General features: G+C 35.4%; 1 protein-coding gene and 2 pseudogenes across 1 annotated transcript in view; all 3 read left to right on the top strand.

The window, feature by feature from the left end:
* The window catches only part of LOC141585675 (aminoacyl tRNA synthase complex-interacting multifunctional protein 1 pseudogene), a 53,449-nt pseudogene extending 41,562 nt beyond the window's left edge, over positions 1-11,887 (top strand).
* The window catches only part of MACROD2 (mono-ADP ribosylhydrolase 2), a 2,026,697-nt gene that overhangs the window by 128,975 nt on the left and 1,882,209 nt on the right, over positions 1-15,513 (top strand). The window lies entirely within an intron of this gene.
* Positions 11,888-15,513, top strand: part of LOC141585676 (ubiquitin-ribosomal protein eL40 fusion protein-like) — a 19,415-nt pseudogene continuing 15,789 nt past the window's right edge.

Here is a 15,513-nt window from a genome sequence, read left to right as displayed (position 1 = left end):
GCTTGTTCTCTGAGACACAACAGTATTGAAATTAGGCCAATTAATAACCCTGCAGTGGTCTCTAAGTTTTCAAGTGAAAGGATGAGTCACATATCTCTCACTTTCAATCAAAAGCTAGAAATGATTAAACATAGTGAGGAAAACATGTCAAAAGGCGAGAGGCTGAAAATGAGGCCTCTTGTGCCAGTTGGCAGAGTTGTGAATGCAAATGAAAAGTTCCTGGAGGAAATTAAAAGTGCTACTCCAGTGAACACATGAATAATAAGGAAGTGAAACAGCTTTGTTGCTGATATAGAGAAAGTTTTATTGGTCTGAATAGATGATCAAACCAGCCACAATATTCCCTTATGTCATAGCCTAATTGTAAGGCCCTAACTTTCTTAATACTGTGAAGGCCAAGAGAGGCAAGGAAACTTCATAAGAAAAGTTTGGGCCATAGTGTCCAGGTTGCTGTCCCTACCTTCTTCTTGCTGAATTTGCCTCAGAACCCCTGTCCACTGCTTCATGATTTTCTGCTGTTTGTTGGCAAAAATGGCAAATAATGATGCTGTTCTGAAGAGGCTAGAGCGGAAGGGTGCAGAGGTGGATCAAATCATTGAATATCTTAAGCAGCAAGTTGCTCTACTTAAGGAGAAAGTCATTTTGCAGGCGACTTTGAGGGAAAAGAAGAATCTTTGAATAGAAAATGTCAAACTGAAGGAAGACATTGAATTGAAACAAGAGCTAATTCAGGCAGAAATTCAAAACAGAATGAAGCAAATACCATTTCCATCTGGTACTCCACTGCATGCTAATTATATGGTTTCTGAAAATGTGACACAATCTACACCAATAACAACCATATCTTCTGGTATCAAAGAAGAGATAAAATGATGTGCAGGAGAAGAAAAGAAAGCAAAAGAGATAATTGAAAGGAGAGAAGAAGGAGAAAAAACAGCAATCAATAGCAGGAAGCACCAGATCTAAGCCAATAGATATTTTCCATATAGATCTTTGAACTGGTGGCATCATAACCATCAGAAAACACCCTGATGCAGATTCTTTGTATGTAGAAGACATAGTGGTTGGGGAAATAGTCTCAAGAATAGTTGTCAGTGGTCTGGAGAATCATGTTCTTGAACAGATGCAAAATCAGATAGTGATTTTAATTTGTAAACTGAAATGTTCAAAGATGAAGGGAGTATTATCTCAATCAGTGGTCATGTATGCTTGTTCACCAGAGAAAATTGAAATCTTGGCCCCTTCTAATGGAGACAGGATTACTTTTGATGCTTTCCCTGGAGAGCCCAACAAGGAACTGAATCCTAAGAAGATTTGGCAGCAGATCCCATCCCATCTTTAAGCTGTGATTAGTGTGTGGCTACATACAAAAAAGCTTCCTTTAAGTTGAAAGGGAAGGAAGTTTGTAGGGTTCAAACCATGAACAACAGTGGAATAAAATAAAACAAAATGCTTTCATTATTGAAATACATTAGTGAAAACCTTATAAAAAGGAATATATTTGCCACTTGTACCAAAAAAAAAAAAAAGGAAAGTTTGAGGGTACCAGATTATGAGGTTTAAGAAAAGAAGCTATGTCCATAACACAAAAGTGCAAGGTGAAGCTGCAAGTACTGATGTAGAAGCTGAAGTAAGTTATCCAGAAAACCTAGCTAAGATAATTGAGGAAGGTGTCTACAATAAACAACAGATTTTCAGTGTACATGAAATAGCCTTCTACTAGAAGATGATATAATTTAAGACTTTCATAGCTAGAGAGAAGAAGTCAATGCTTGGCTCAAAGTGTCAAAGGACAGGGTGACACTCATGGTAGGGGCTAATGCAGCTGGTGACTTTAAGTTGAAGCCAGTACTCATTCACCTTTTACAAAATCCTAGGGCCCTTAATATTGATGCTGAATCTACTCTGCCTGTATTCTATGAGGAGAATCAGAAAGCCTGGATGACAGCATATCAGTTTGTGGCATGGCTTACTGAATATTTTAAGCCCACTCTTGAGATCTACTGCTCAGAGAAAAAGATTCCTTTCGAAATATTACTCCTCATTGACAATGCACCTAGTTAACCAGCTGTTCTGATGGAGATGTACAAAGAGCAGTCATGTTAACACAATATCTATTCTGCAGCCCATGCACCAAGAAGAAATTTCAACTTTTAAGTTTTATTATCTAAGAAATGTATTGTATAAGGCTATAACTGCTATAGATAGTGATTCCTTTGATGAATCTGGACAAAGCAATTGAAAAGCTTCTAGAGAAAGGAGTCACCATGATAGATGCCATTAAGAATGTTTGTAATTCATGGAAGGAGGTCACAATATTAACATGAACAGAAATTTGGAATAAGTTGATTCCAACCCTCGTGGTAAACCTTGAGGTCCATCCAAGTTCAAGACTTCTGTGGAGGAAGTCATAGCAGATATCATGGAAATAGCAACAGTATTAGAATTAGAAGTGGAAGTCTGAAGATGGACAGAATTATTTCAATCTTGTGATAAAACTTGAACAGATGAGGAGTTGCTTCTTATGGATGAGTAAAGAAAGTAGTTTCTTGAGATAGAATCTAGTCTTGGTGAGGATGCTGTGAATATTGTTGAAATGATAACACAGGATTTGGAATAGTACATAAACTTAGTTGACAAGCAGCGCAGGGTGCGAGAGGATTGACTGCAAATTTGAAATGAGTTCTACTCTGAGTAAAATGCTATTAAATAGCATGGCATATTATAGAGAAATCTTTCATGAAAAGAAGTAAATTGATGTTTTAAATTTTCATTGTCTTAGTTAAGAGATTACCATAGCAAACTCAAGCTTCAGCAACCATTGCCCTGATTGGTCAGCAGCCACCAATATCAAGCCAAGACCCTCCACCAGCAAAAAAATTATGACTTGCTGAGGACTCAGATGATTGTTAGTGTGTTTTGGCAATAAAGCATTTTTTAAATTAAGGTATGTGCATTGTGTTTTTAGACATAACATCATTGCACACTTAATAGACTACAGTTTAGTGTAAACATAATTTTATATGCACTGGGAAACCAAAAATTTTGCATGACTTGCTTTATTATAATATTCGTTTTGTAAAAGTGGTCTGGAACCTAACCTGCAGTATTTTTGAGGTATGCCTGTAATTCTGTGTCCATAAAATATAACAAACTGAGAAAGACAATGTCATTGTGTCTATAAGAGTCTTACCATGGGGACACAGTTAAAGTTAGTCACCCAAATCTACTAAGAGTTAGAATTTCTTACATTTTTATAAATGGCGCTAATTAGCAGAGGAGAAAATTGATTAAAAATATGTGTGGCAAGAATAGAAGGAAAAATGTTTGACATTTTTTGTTCTTAAACCAAGAAAATAAAAAAAACCAAGAAAATATCTGCTGTCAGCATAGGAAAATTTATTATAGCAGCATATTCCCATTATTTGAATGGACTGAAGTGAAATAGCACTATATTAGCAGTTCTTAATTAACTCATAAGCAGGGCTTGTTGATCCGTAGTTTTGGGAGCAGAAGGCTTCACATTCAGGTTTTTTTGGTGTGAAATAGAAGATACTCCTTTCAAATAAGAACAAATTGGGATAAATTTGCCATTTTTTAAAGATAAATTATGAACATTTTAGATTAGTAGAATTGTCCTAATGATGAATTTTATTCCAAGGACAGGTTTTGTTTAAACTTTATCTTCAAGATCTGTGAATATAGAAACTTTGAAATAATTGTGGGTTTTTTTTTTTTTTTTTTTTAAAGACAGGGTCTTTCTCTGTTGTCCAAGCTGGAGTGAAGTGGCTCAATCATAGCTCACTGCAGCCCTGAATTTTTGGGTTCAAGTGTTCTTCCTGCCTCTGCCTCCTGCCTCCTGAATAGCTGGGACTACAGGCATGTACCACCACCCCTGGCTAATTAAATTTTTTTTTTTTTTTTGGTAGAGACAGGTTGCCTGGGCTATGTTTCCCAGGTTATGGCAGTTTTTAAAGTGTTTTTATATTGGATAATGACTTCTTTAAAATGTATACTATTTACTTGAGTAGGGGATAAAGAGTTGTTTTCTGAAGTTTGGCTTGAGAAAACAACTGTTTTGCATTTAAAATCTTAGTGGGAACATTTCAAATGAAATATTTTTTTCATTTCTCTTATTTAAAACAAACATAGTTTATAGCCTTTATATATTAAAAGTCAATCAAGTGGCAGAACCATCTACATTTATCCAAAGTAAGCTAGATTAGTTTGTATTTTCATGTAAGTCAAATAGGCATTTGCTTATGAGACATCATTTAAATGCAGTTTTGCAAGATGTGATACAATTGTCTGCAACATTTCTTTCTTTCAAGCTAATTTGGATGAAATAACATCAAAAGATGTCAATTTAAATGTTCCACTTGAAATCCAGTTAGTTTTTGATTATTCACACTAATGGAAGGAGAGCACAGGCATGTAGACTCCCAAGAGAATTTTAATCCAAAAATTACTTTTTAGTATTTGAAGATATTTGGGTACTACATTTGGATAATGGTATGCTTCATGTCCTTTTACTTTTTAAATTATAAAACATTTTTTAGAGACAGGATCTCACTCTGCCACCCAGGCTGGAATATAATGGCACCATATAGCTCACTGCAGCCTCGAACTCTAGGGCTTAAGAGATTCTCCCACCTCAGCCTCCAGAGTAGCTAGAACTACAGGTGTGTGCCACCATGCCTGGTTAATTAAAAAGTTTTGTTTTGTTGAGACAGGGTCCTGCTCTGTTGTTTAGGTTGGTCTTGAACTACTGGGCTCCAGCGAGCTTCCTGCCTTGGCCTCCGAAAGCCCTGGGAATACAGGCATGAGCCACAATGCCTTGCCCCTTTGACCTTATTGACAGCCTTTGAATTTTAAGTAAGCATTGAAATATATTTAGCTGACTGCAATATATATAAGAGACTTTATATTTCTTTCTTAAGATCTTTGGATTTCCTTAAGAGAAGAACACTTTACAAGCCCCTTTGTTTCTCAGATACACATATAAACAACAACACATTTGAAAGATAAATTCCAACTCAGGGTTAATGTTCTTTGCAGAGAATAATAAAATACATATTAATTACTTAGGGTTCTATTTACGTTTTACTTTCATAGTTAGACATTTGTTTCTTTTTCTTTTCTTTTCTTTTTTTTTTAGAGACATGGTTTTACTCTGGCACCCAGGCTCAAGTGCAGTGGTTCAATCATAGCTCACTTCAGCCTTGAATCTCCAGGCTCAAGCAATCCTCTTTGCTCAGCTTCCTGAGTAGCTGGGACTACAAACACATGCTGCTGTGCCTGGCTAATTATTTTTACTTTTATTTGTAGAGTTGGGGGTCTTGCTTTGTTGCCCAGGCTGGTCTCCAGCTCCTGGCTTCAAGTGATCTTCCTGCCTAGGTTTCCCAAAGTGCTGGGATTACAGGCATGAGCCACTGTACCTGGCCAGAAATTTGTTTCATTTAATTAAAATGACTATGTTAGTCAGGGTCCTCCAGAGAAACAACGTGTGTGTGTGTGTGTGTGTGTGTGTGTGTGTGTTGTGTGTAATTCATTATTTGGAATTGGCTCACATGCTCACATGATTATGGAGGCTGACTAGTGGCAAGATCTGCAGTTGGCAAGCTGAGGAGGGTTGTTAGCCTTTTTGTTTCGTTCAAAACATCAGTTGATTGGATGAGGCCCACCTCATTACCCTGAATAATGTTTGCCTATATGTCTGGGCACCTTGTGGCCCAGTCAAGTTGATACATAAAATTAACCATCACAATGATCTTAGTTTTATATTTTGCATTTCTCATCAGAAACCTAAGCCATCACAACCTTTGATATTGATTTCAACCACAGTATAGTTAGTGAGTTATCAATGATGACAAATCATGATCATTTCCAATATGAATATTAAGTTATCTCTGATTATTTGCAGATATGTTATTTTTCCCACATCATTCTAGGCAGTGGGGATATAGAGGAACTAGGTAAAGGTGCTTGCCTCCTGTAACTTGTGTTCCAGTGGGCATGGCAGATAATAATAAGCAAATAAATGTATACTAAAATTTCAGGTAGTGATAAGTATTATTAAAGAAAATGAAACATGGTAAAGGGGTACCATTTTGGATAGATTGGTTAGGAAAAGTCCTGAATGGGTCACATTTGTACAGAGATACAAATGAAGTGATGGAACAACTTATGTATACCTTGATAAGCACTTATCTAATTAAAGTTTTTGGCATGATTTAAGGTCTTTCTTGTATATCTAAATATTTTGCATGTTGTGGTGCCACTCAGATATCTCTTCTATGAAAGCTTATTGCCCCAACTTCTAGGAATACAATGGGCAAACCTCCCCACAGCTGTCAGTTGTTTTAAAAGCATTAGTTTTTCTTCACTACCTGTAGGAGTCTAATATATTGTTTTATTTAACTAGAGTCTCGTCAGCATTAACCTCTTTTGTTTATAAAGAGAATGGTACAAATTCATATCAATGAATAGGGATTTTCAAATTTTCTTCATGCTGAAAAAGGAGAGAAATCACTTTATAATTTAAGACTATGAACCTATTTCCATTAAATATTTTAGAAATGCAAAATTCTTGGTATGGCAACAAAGTTGAACAATTTAATATGGGGAATTTTTAAAAGCAACTGTGTTTAATTATTTCAGAGTTTTATATAACTTTTGAAAAATTAGTATATAATATAAATTCCCATTTACTGTGTAATTGGTAATATTTGTGCATGATCTTCATTCTTCCTGTATCAAGAAAGATATGGATTAGATTTGTAATTTACATGGTCTATAAGCATCATCATAAATTACTCTCAAACCTGATACCAAAGGTATTTTAAGAAACCTCCATACCAACATGTGTCATGGACATAGATATACACATTTTTTACAAAATTTTAGTATATGAAATGCAGAAATATGTAACAGTGATAATAAATCATGATCTAGTAGAGAATATCCCAGGAATTTAAGATTGATTAAAAATTGAAAATTAGTGTAATTAACCATATTATCAGGCTTAAAATTAAAAACCAGCCAGGTGCTTTGTCACAGTGCTTTGTGAGGTTCAGGTAGGAGAATCACTTGAAGCCAGGAATTCGAGACCAACCTGGGCAACACAGGGAGACCCTGTCTCTACAATTTTTTTTTTTTTAATAAATTCGCTGTGCATGGTGGAACATGCACCTGTAGTCTCAGCTACTGGAGAGGCTGAGATGGGAGGACCACTTGAGCCCAGGAGCTCAAGACTGCAATGAGCTCTGATGCCATCACTACACTCCAGCTTGGGTGACACAGCAAGGCTCTGTCTCTAAAAAAAGAAAAACCGTATATTCCTTTCAGTAAATACAGGAAAAGAGGTTGACAAAATTCACTATCTGCTCATGATAAAAACTCAGAAATCTAGTATTAGAAGTGAGCTTAAGATTCTCCATCATTGATGTGAATTTGTGTCATTCTCTTTATAAATGCAAATTAGAAGGGAACTTCCTTCCAATGCTAGGGATATCTCTGAAAAACTTTCAGTTAACATTGTACTTGATGAAAGACTGAATGTTTTCCCCCTTAGAATGGAAACAATGTAAGAATGCCCATGCTCACCATTTTAATTCAACGCTATGCTGGTTCTAGCCAATATAATAAAGGGAGAAAAAAAGTAAAAGGCAGACTGGAAAGACATAAGTGAAATAGTCTTTATCTACAGATGACATGATCATCCATGTAGAAAATTCTAAGGATTATACAAAAATGCTACTAGAACAAATGAGCTTAGCAAGGTCTCAGGATACAAGATTAACTTACAAAAGTCAAGCCTATTTCTATATACTAGCAGCAGACACTCAGGAATTTCAATTTCCAAGTGTTATTTTATGCAAAATTAAACCCAAAATGTATCATAGACTTAAATATAAGCACAAAAATTGTAAAAGTTTTAGAATAATTCATAGGGGAATAAAAAGCTGGAGTTGGCCAGGCATGGTGGCTCACACTTGTAATCCCAGCACTTCGGGAGGCCAAGGCAGACCTAGATAAAAATTCCAGACTTGCACTTAAATCTCATTCTTGCTACATATTTTCTATGCAATCTGTGGTAAATTATTTAGTTTTCCTTAGCCTCACTTTCTTACCTACAAAATGGAGTTAATATCTACTAGGAAGTGTTAATGTAAGGCAGTGGTTCTCCCCTTATGGTTCCTGGACTAGTAGCATTAGCACCACCTTGAAATTTGTTAGAAATGGAATTCAGACCTACTGCTTCAAAAACTCCCAGTGGGCCCCAGTAAATTTTGTTTTGCCTTTCAGGTGATTCTGATGCTCAAGTTTTAGAACAATCAATGTAAGGATTATGTGTCTTATATGCTGAGTTTCACAGTGTTTGCTATGTACTAGGCATATAATTAATTTTAAAAACAAATGTCTACCCCAGCATACCTTGTATTGTCTTCCTTCACACTATTTCTTCCAGAAATGCTGTCCCCGTCTTTCTAAACCTTAGCTTTCTCTCAGGACCCAACTCAAATTCTGTCTGCCCCTAGAATTCATTCCAAATCATAATAATTCTCTACTCCCAAAACATAGCACTTAATAGCTAGACCTTTTGGTGCTCACTGGTAACCAGTAGCTAGCCACATAGGGCTACTGAGCATTTGAAACATATCTAGTCTGAATTGAGATGTGCTTTAAGTATAACATACACACTGGATTTCAAAGGCTTAGCACAAAAATGGAATATATAGTTGACTCTTAAGCAATGCAAGAGTTGGGGGCACAGACCTTCTACACAGTTGAAAATGTGTGTATAACTTTTTGCTCTTTGAAAATTTAACTAATAGCCTACTGTTGACTTCCAGCTGTATGGATAATTAAACAGTCGATTAACACATAATTTATAGGTTACATGTATACATACTGTATTCTTACAATACAGCAAGCTAAAGAAAATAAAATGTTATTAAGAAAGTCATGAGGACTTATAATGACATATATTTACTGTTCATTAAATGGAAGTGCAGCACCGTAAAGGTCTTCATCCAGTGAGTTTTAGCATTTAGCATTTCTTTAAGGCAAGTCTAGAGGTGATTAACTAATATTTGACAAAGGCACCCTGAATGCACAATGGAAAAAGGATAATTTTTTTCAAAAAAGATGTTGTGAAAACTTTATATCCACCATGAAAATAAGTGAAATCATATTCTTATCCTACATCATATGTAACAATCAACTCAAAATGGATTAAATATTCGAGCATATGACCTGAAAATGCCTAGAAGATAACATAGGGGAAAATCTCCATGACATTGGTTTTGGCAGTGATTTTTAGGATATGACACCAAAAGCACGGACAATAAAAGTAAAAACAAGTGGAACTACACTAAACTAATAGGTTGCTGCTAAGCAAGTAAATAGCAAAATGAAAAGGCAACCTATAGAATTGGAGAAAATATTTTAAAATTATGTATCTAATAAGGAATATAAAAAATAAGAAATTGGCTGGGTGCAGTGGCTCACCCTGTAATTCCAGCACTTTGGGAAGCGGAGGCGGGCGGAACACTTGAGGTTGGGAGTTTGACACCAGCCTATTTCTCCAGTTTCAATGGAGAAACCCCGTCTCTACGAACAATACAAAATTAGCTGGGCATGGTGGTGCATGTCTGTAATCCCTGCTACTTGAGCGGCTGAGGCAGGAGAATTGCTTGAACCTGGGAGGCGGAGGTTGTGGTGAGCCAAGATCACGCCATTGCACTCCAGCCTGGGCAACAATAGCAAAACTCCATCTCAAAAAAAAAAAAAAAATTAAAAAGAAAAAATAAGAAACTTATGCAATTCAGTAAAAACAAAAACAAAACACCAAAGATGGGCAAAATACCTGAATAGAAAATTTTCCAAAGAACACATAGAGATGGCCAATAGGTATATTACAAGGTGCTCAGTCATCAGGGAAATGCAAATCAAAATCACAGTGAGACGTTATTGCATACCTGTTAGAATGGCTATTATAAAGAAGAGACAAAAGAAAACAAGTGTCGGTGATGATGTGGTGAAAGGGAACCTTATACATTGTGGGAATGTATGTTGGTACAGTCATTATGGAAAGAAAACACTATGGAAGTTCTTTGAGAAATTAAAAATAGAACTCCCATATAATCCAGCAATCCCAATTCTGGGTACTCATCTGATGGAGATGAAATCAGCATGTCGAAAATATATTTGTACTCCCAGGTTTATTGCAGCATTATTAACAATAGCCAAGATATGGAAACAACTGTGCATACAGAAAATATGCTTTTTATATACAGTGGAATATCATTCAACCCTTAAAAAGAAGGAAATTTCTTTCATTTGTGACAATAGTGAAATACATTATGTTAAGTGAAGTAATTCAGACACAGAAGGACAAATATTGCAGGACCTCACTTATATGTGGAAGCTAAAATAGTTGATCTCATGGAAGTTTTAGAGCATGTGATTTCATATGTACAGAGTGGAATAGTGGTTGCCAGTGGCTGGGTGGAGAGAAAATGGAAAACTGTTGGTTAAAGCATAGAAGCTTTAAGTTATACATAAATTGTGGAGACCTAATGTATCATATGGTGACTATAGTTAATAAGAATGTACTTGAAATTTGCTAAGAGAATAGATCTTAAGTTTTCTGAACACCCCCCTCCCCCCCCACACGTTAACTATGTGAGATTAGGGATGTGCTAATTAGCTTGATTGTGGCAATAATTTCACAATGTATACATATATCTAAACATTATTTTGTATACCTTAAATATATATAATTTTTATTTGTCAATTATACTTTAATAAAGCTATAATTTTTTTCTGTTCTGAAGGTAAACATAAGTAAAGATTATATTTTAGAAGAGTAATAAGAAATAAATTTTCCTGGATAATTTTATTGCTTTCTCTACAAAGAAAGGAAGAAAATACTTTTTTCCATTAAAATCAAAAAGAAAGAAAATACCTGATGTGCTCAATGATTCTAAGAAGTCACTTATGATAAACAGCAAAATAACATAAAGATTATGTTACCTGCTCATCATTTAGAATATTTTTGGACTTAAGTAGATCATTTCCCATTTTCTACTTATATACCTTATGTAGAAATAAAAATTATAAACAATTTTTAAGCTGTAAGATGACATTATTGATTTGTGTTTTTTTGCAATATTGGTATAATTTCAATACTCCTGTAAAGCTTGAGGCTCTACTATTTTGAGTTAAACATAACAGAGAATATAATGGATAATATTTAATCAAATCCGTGAAGTGGTAAACAGAATATTTTTAACAGTTTTAGAATATATGATTTCGTATGTACAGCATATTAAAAGATGGTCTTGAGTTACAGGTTGAATATTCCCCATGCAAAAATCCAAAATCCAAAATGCTCCCAAATGTGAAAGTTTTTGAGCACCAACATGACACCATAAGTAGAAAATTTCACATCTGACTTTGTGTGAAGGGTCGCAGTCAAACTGCAGGCACATAACACAGAGCGTCTTCAAAGGAAAAATAAAATTGTCTTTAGGCTTTGTTTATAAGGTGTATAAATGAAACATAAATACATCAAGTGTTTAGACTTGGGTATCATCGCCAAGATATGTGATTATGTATATGCAAATATGCCAAAAATCTGAAAAAATTCAAAATTCAAAACACTTCTGTCTCAAGCATTTTAGGCAAGGGACACTCAACCTGTAGCAAGGAAGATGCCTCTAGTTAATAATAAGTTTCGTGTGATTTAATGAAATACAAATACTGTGACATGATTCATATTTATTAGAATTTTGACCACTTCTAGGTAAACTCTGGCTTTCTTGCAGATCTGTTCAAAATATGAATTTGCATTTACTGTGGTTTTTTTTTTTTTTTTTTTTTTTTTGAGATGGAGTCTTGCTCTGTAGCCCAGGCTGGAGTGCAGTGGGGCAGTCTCAGCTCACTGCAACCTCTGCCTCCTGGGTCCTTGTTCAAGCAATTCTCCTACCTCAGCTTCCCAAGTAGCTGGGATTATAGGCATGAGCCACCATGGCCAGCTAATTTTTTTTTTTTTTTTTTAAGTAGAGACAGGGTTTCACCATGTTGGCCAGTCTGATCTTGAACTCCTGACCTTGTGATCTGCCCGCCTCAGTTTCCCAACGTGCTGGGATTACAGGCATGAGCCACTGCGCCCGGCTTTGCATTTATTGTTTTTAAGGAATGATCGCTGTTTTCATTACAATATCTGTAAAAGACATGTAAATGATAAACTTTTTAATGTGAAGAGGTACTTTTTTCTATTATTAGTTCTGCAAACAAATGCCTGAATATATAGTTATAAGGAAGTTCTCAAACCAATATTCTTATCTTGACTCTGAGCATGGTATTTGGTTTGATTCATACAACTAGAAAGGGGTTGAATAATGTTTATATAGAGTGAGAGCCCTGCCTATCATTGTTACACATCTTGCAGATGAACTCTCTATTTTTATTATAATACATATACCCGTATTTTTTCAATATTAATGTTTTAAAGTATCATCTTTCTTTTTTCTTTTTTTGCTTCAGAGGGTGGTAGGATAGAGCTTCTGTGTACCACAGCTCCAGCTGCTGCCAGATAACTTCTGGCCAACACCTGTGTGTGTGGAGCTGGTTGATTTTTCTTCTATTGTCAAGCCTGGGCATACTCAGGAAAAATGCACCTGGCAGAGAGCTCTTTATTTTACAAATGATTATCAGTGGTATCAGCTGAGAGAGAAGTAGGTGGTGGGCTCCTGTATTCTATCTAGCCCTCCGTATGGGTCTTTCCTTCTATGTTGGAGAAACAAAGTTGAAATTTACCACGTTTTGGCATTACACTTGGCAGTTACTATGATGAAGTTGATCATATTAGAGAGTCATTCAAGATGCCTGACCTTCCTGTCTTCCACCACCTAAAATGAAAAATCTCTTTTGTTCTCTAATTTACTGTAGCATATACTTCAGTGTGTTGTGTTGAGTAGGGCAGATATCCTTAGACTAATTCTAATCCTGAGTGAATCAAGAGACTATTCCCAGTGGCAATGGAATTTTGCACCTATTCAGTCATTTGGAACAGAGCGGTATCTGCTTGTAATAGGCCAAGACACGCTAATTCCTCATATATCCATTAGCTATCTGAGGGGCTTTATCTAAGACACTTCAGTTTCCTCACCCATAAAATAGGAACTGATGAGTAAAACCTGTTTTCTCTATGGTGCAGAAAGGTTAAAAGCATAGGTTTTGGAGTCAGAAATATCTGTGTTTGAATCTTTGCCACTTGTTGGTTTTGTTTTGGTCTTAACATTTGCCCTTCTTCATCGGTAAAAGGAGATAACACCTATGATACATATTTGTTATAAAGATTAAAGGGCATCATGTGTGTAAAGAGTACCGTGGAGGGCACATAGCAAGCACTCAGTGCATTGTAACTTTTAGTATTATTCCTTTTCAGCTTAAAGAATTCTGTGTCTACATTGAGTTCATATTTATTCATGTGATGAATACATATGGTGTTTTCTGTGTGCCAGGTCCTGTTCTAAGCATGTTTCAAATATTGTCTTTATTTGATCAGTATGGTACCCTGTAAGGTGAAGACTTAAAAAAAAGTCCCAATGTGAAATTGAGGCACAATCTAAAAACTTGCTCAAGTTCACATTACTGGTAAGCCACTAAACCAGATGCTTTGAAAATAGCGTTAGCATTTATATTATATAAAATCTCTTTTGGTTTCCCTTTTTTTTTTTTTTGTAATAGTGCCAGTTTATTCACCGTGTTTTTCGTTTTTCTCAGGAAGATTTGAAGAAATGTTTTAGGTGGTGGCCTTGATGCTTCAGTGACTATCAGGCCAGCCAGAGGTAGCTCATTTTTGTCACCAGGGTGTGCTGTGATTCCATCAGTTTGAACTTACTGCAGCTGCTGTGAAGCTGGATGGGAATCTCTTTATTGTCTTTGCTGCTGCTTAGTGACCACAGGTTTTTTAGCTTGGTGGTTTACCATCACCTGGGCAACTGCCTGAGACCCCAAGTTATTTTCTTTTTGTATTATACCATCCTTCCCTGCTTACTTGTATCCTTGTGTAAATGAAGGAGCTAGCTTGTTTGGCTTGTTAGCAGGGTGCCTAGATGCCCAAGCTGTATGTTGTCAAGCATTATGATCCTGCCACCACACTTATTACTTTGCTAAATAAAAAATTAGTATGTCACCAAATTGATTGCTTTAAAAAATTTGATATCAATAGCATTTTGTTAAGCTTGATACTACTTTTAAGTACTTGCATCTTTGGTGCTTTCTGCTAAGTTCCTGATGAATTTGGAATTAATCATTACAAATGCCCATAGGTTTCATAAACTTCTATAAAATATTAATATTTTCTTTAGAGTATTAATTTTTCCTATAACAAGATATTCCATCATTATGAATAAATCCTTTCTGAGATTCTGATTATAAGGGATCACTTTATATTCATTTGCAGCTTAAAAAAGATACGTCTATGTAGTATGAATTATGAAAAGAGCATAGAATGATTTAAAGTCTCAGAGTATGGGTGTACACACATGCACACACACAAAAGTATAATAGGGCAGTATCTCTGGCAGATTAATCTTGTTTTGTATAATAAGTTAAGAAAACTTTTCATGCTTTTTGGCATTCTTTTTTTAAAACTTGAACTCATCTCTTGATGGTAATTATCCTAGAAAATTTGATTAGTAGGAAGCTTAAACAAATATCCAAAATGAATTTATTAGTATGGCCATGTGATGTTAGCTTTGTACATGTTTTCAATATATGTATTAATTAATCTTTATTTTTTCTTGAAAGGATATTTCTTCCTACACTCTTTTAGAGGGTTTGTCAGAAGTCTGGGCTGTTTAGTGAGAAATCTTGGGAAATGCCTTACATTACTTTAGAAAAGAGACTTCTTTCTCCAGACTATCTTTAAGCAAACAGTGTTTGTGTAACCACCTTGTAGCAACATTCAGCTTGAACATAATAGCCTTTACATGCTTGATAAAATGATGAAATCACTGACCAGCAGGATCCTTCAGTGGGGTCACCATTTTATCACAATGTGATAATTCTGTTTAATGTGGAAATGGTTACAAAATCTGATATGTGTAGAATTCCTATTTGATGACCACTTGCTTGGAGGAAAAAAAAAAAACCTATACAAGAAGGTCTAGTGTGATTGTTTCATTGTGAAGACATTTCTGACCATTTCTTTAATTGAATCACTGAATTGTATGTTGCACACACTTTGTATGTTGCACACACTTTGAATTGTATGTTGAATTGTATGTTGCACATGCTTTTAATTGAATCCCTGAATTGTATGTTGCACACACTTTGAATTGTATGTTGCACAGTCTTTGAATTGTATGTTGCACACACTTTGCAATTCATGCACACACTTTGAAGTGTAAAGTTTCTGTTCAGACCATTGTGGAAGGAGCATCCTCCATTAATCTCACTTCATACTAAAGTGAGTAAGAGATTTATGATTTTAAA

Source organism: Saimiri boliviensis, chromosome 9 (assembly GCF_048565385.1).
Source record: "Saimiri boliviensis isolate mSaiBol1 chromosome 9, mSaiBol1.pri, whole genome shotgun sequence".
NCBI classification, from domain to species: domain Eukaryota; kingdom Metazoa; phylum Chordata; class Mammalia; order Primates; family Cebidae; genus Saimiri; species Saimiri boliviensis.
This window is presented reverse-complemented; position numbering and strand designations above follow the sequence as displayed.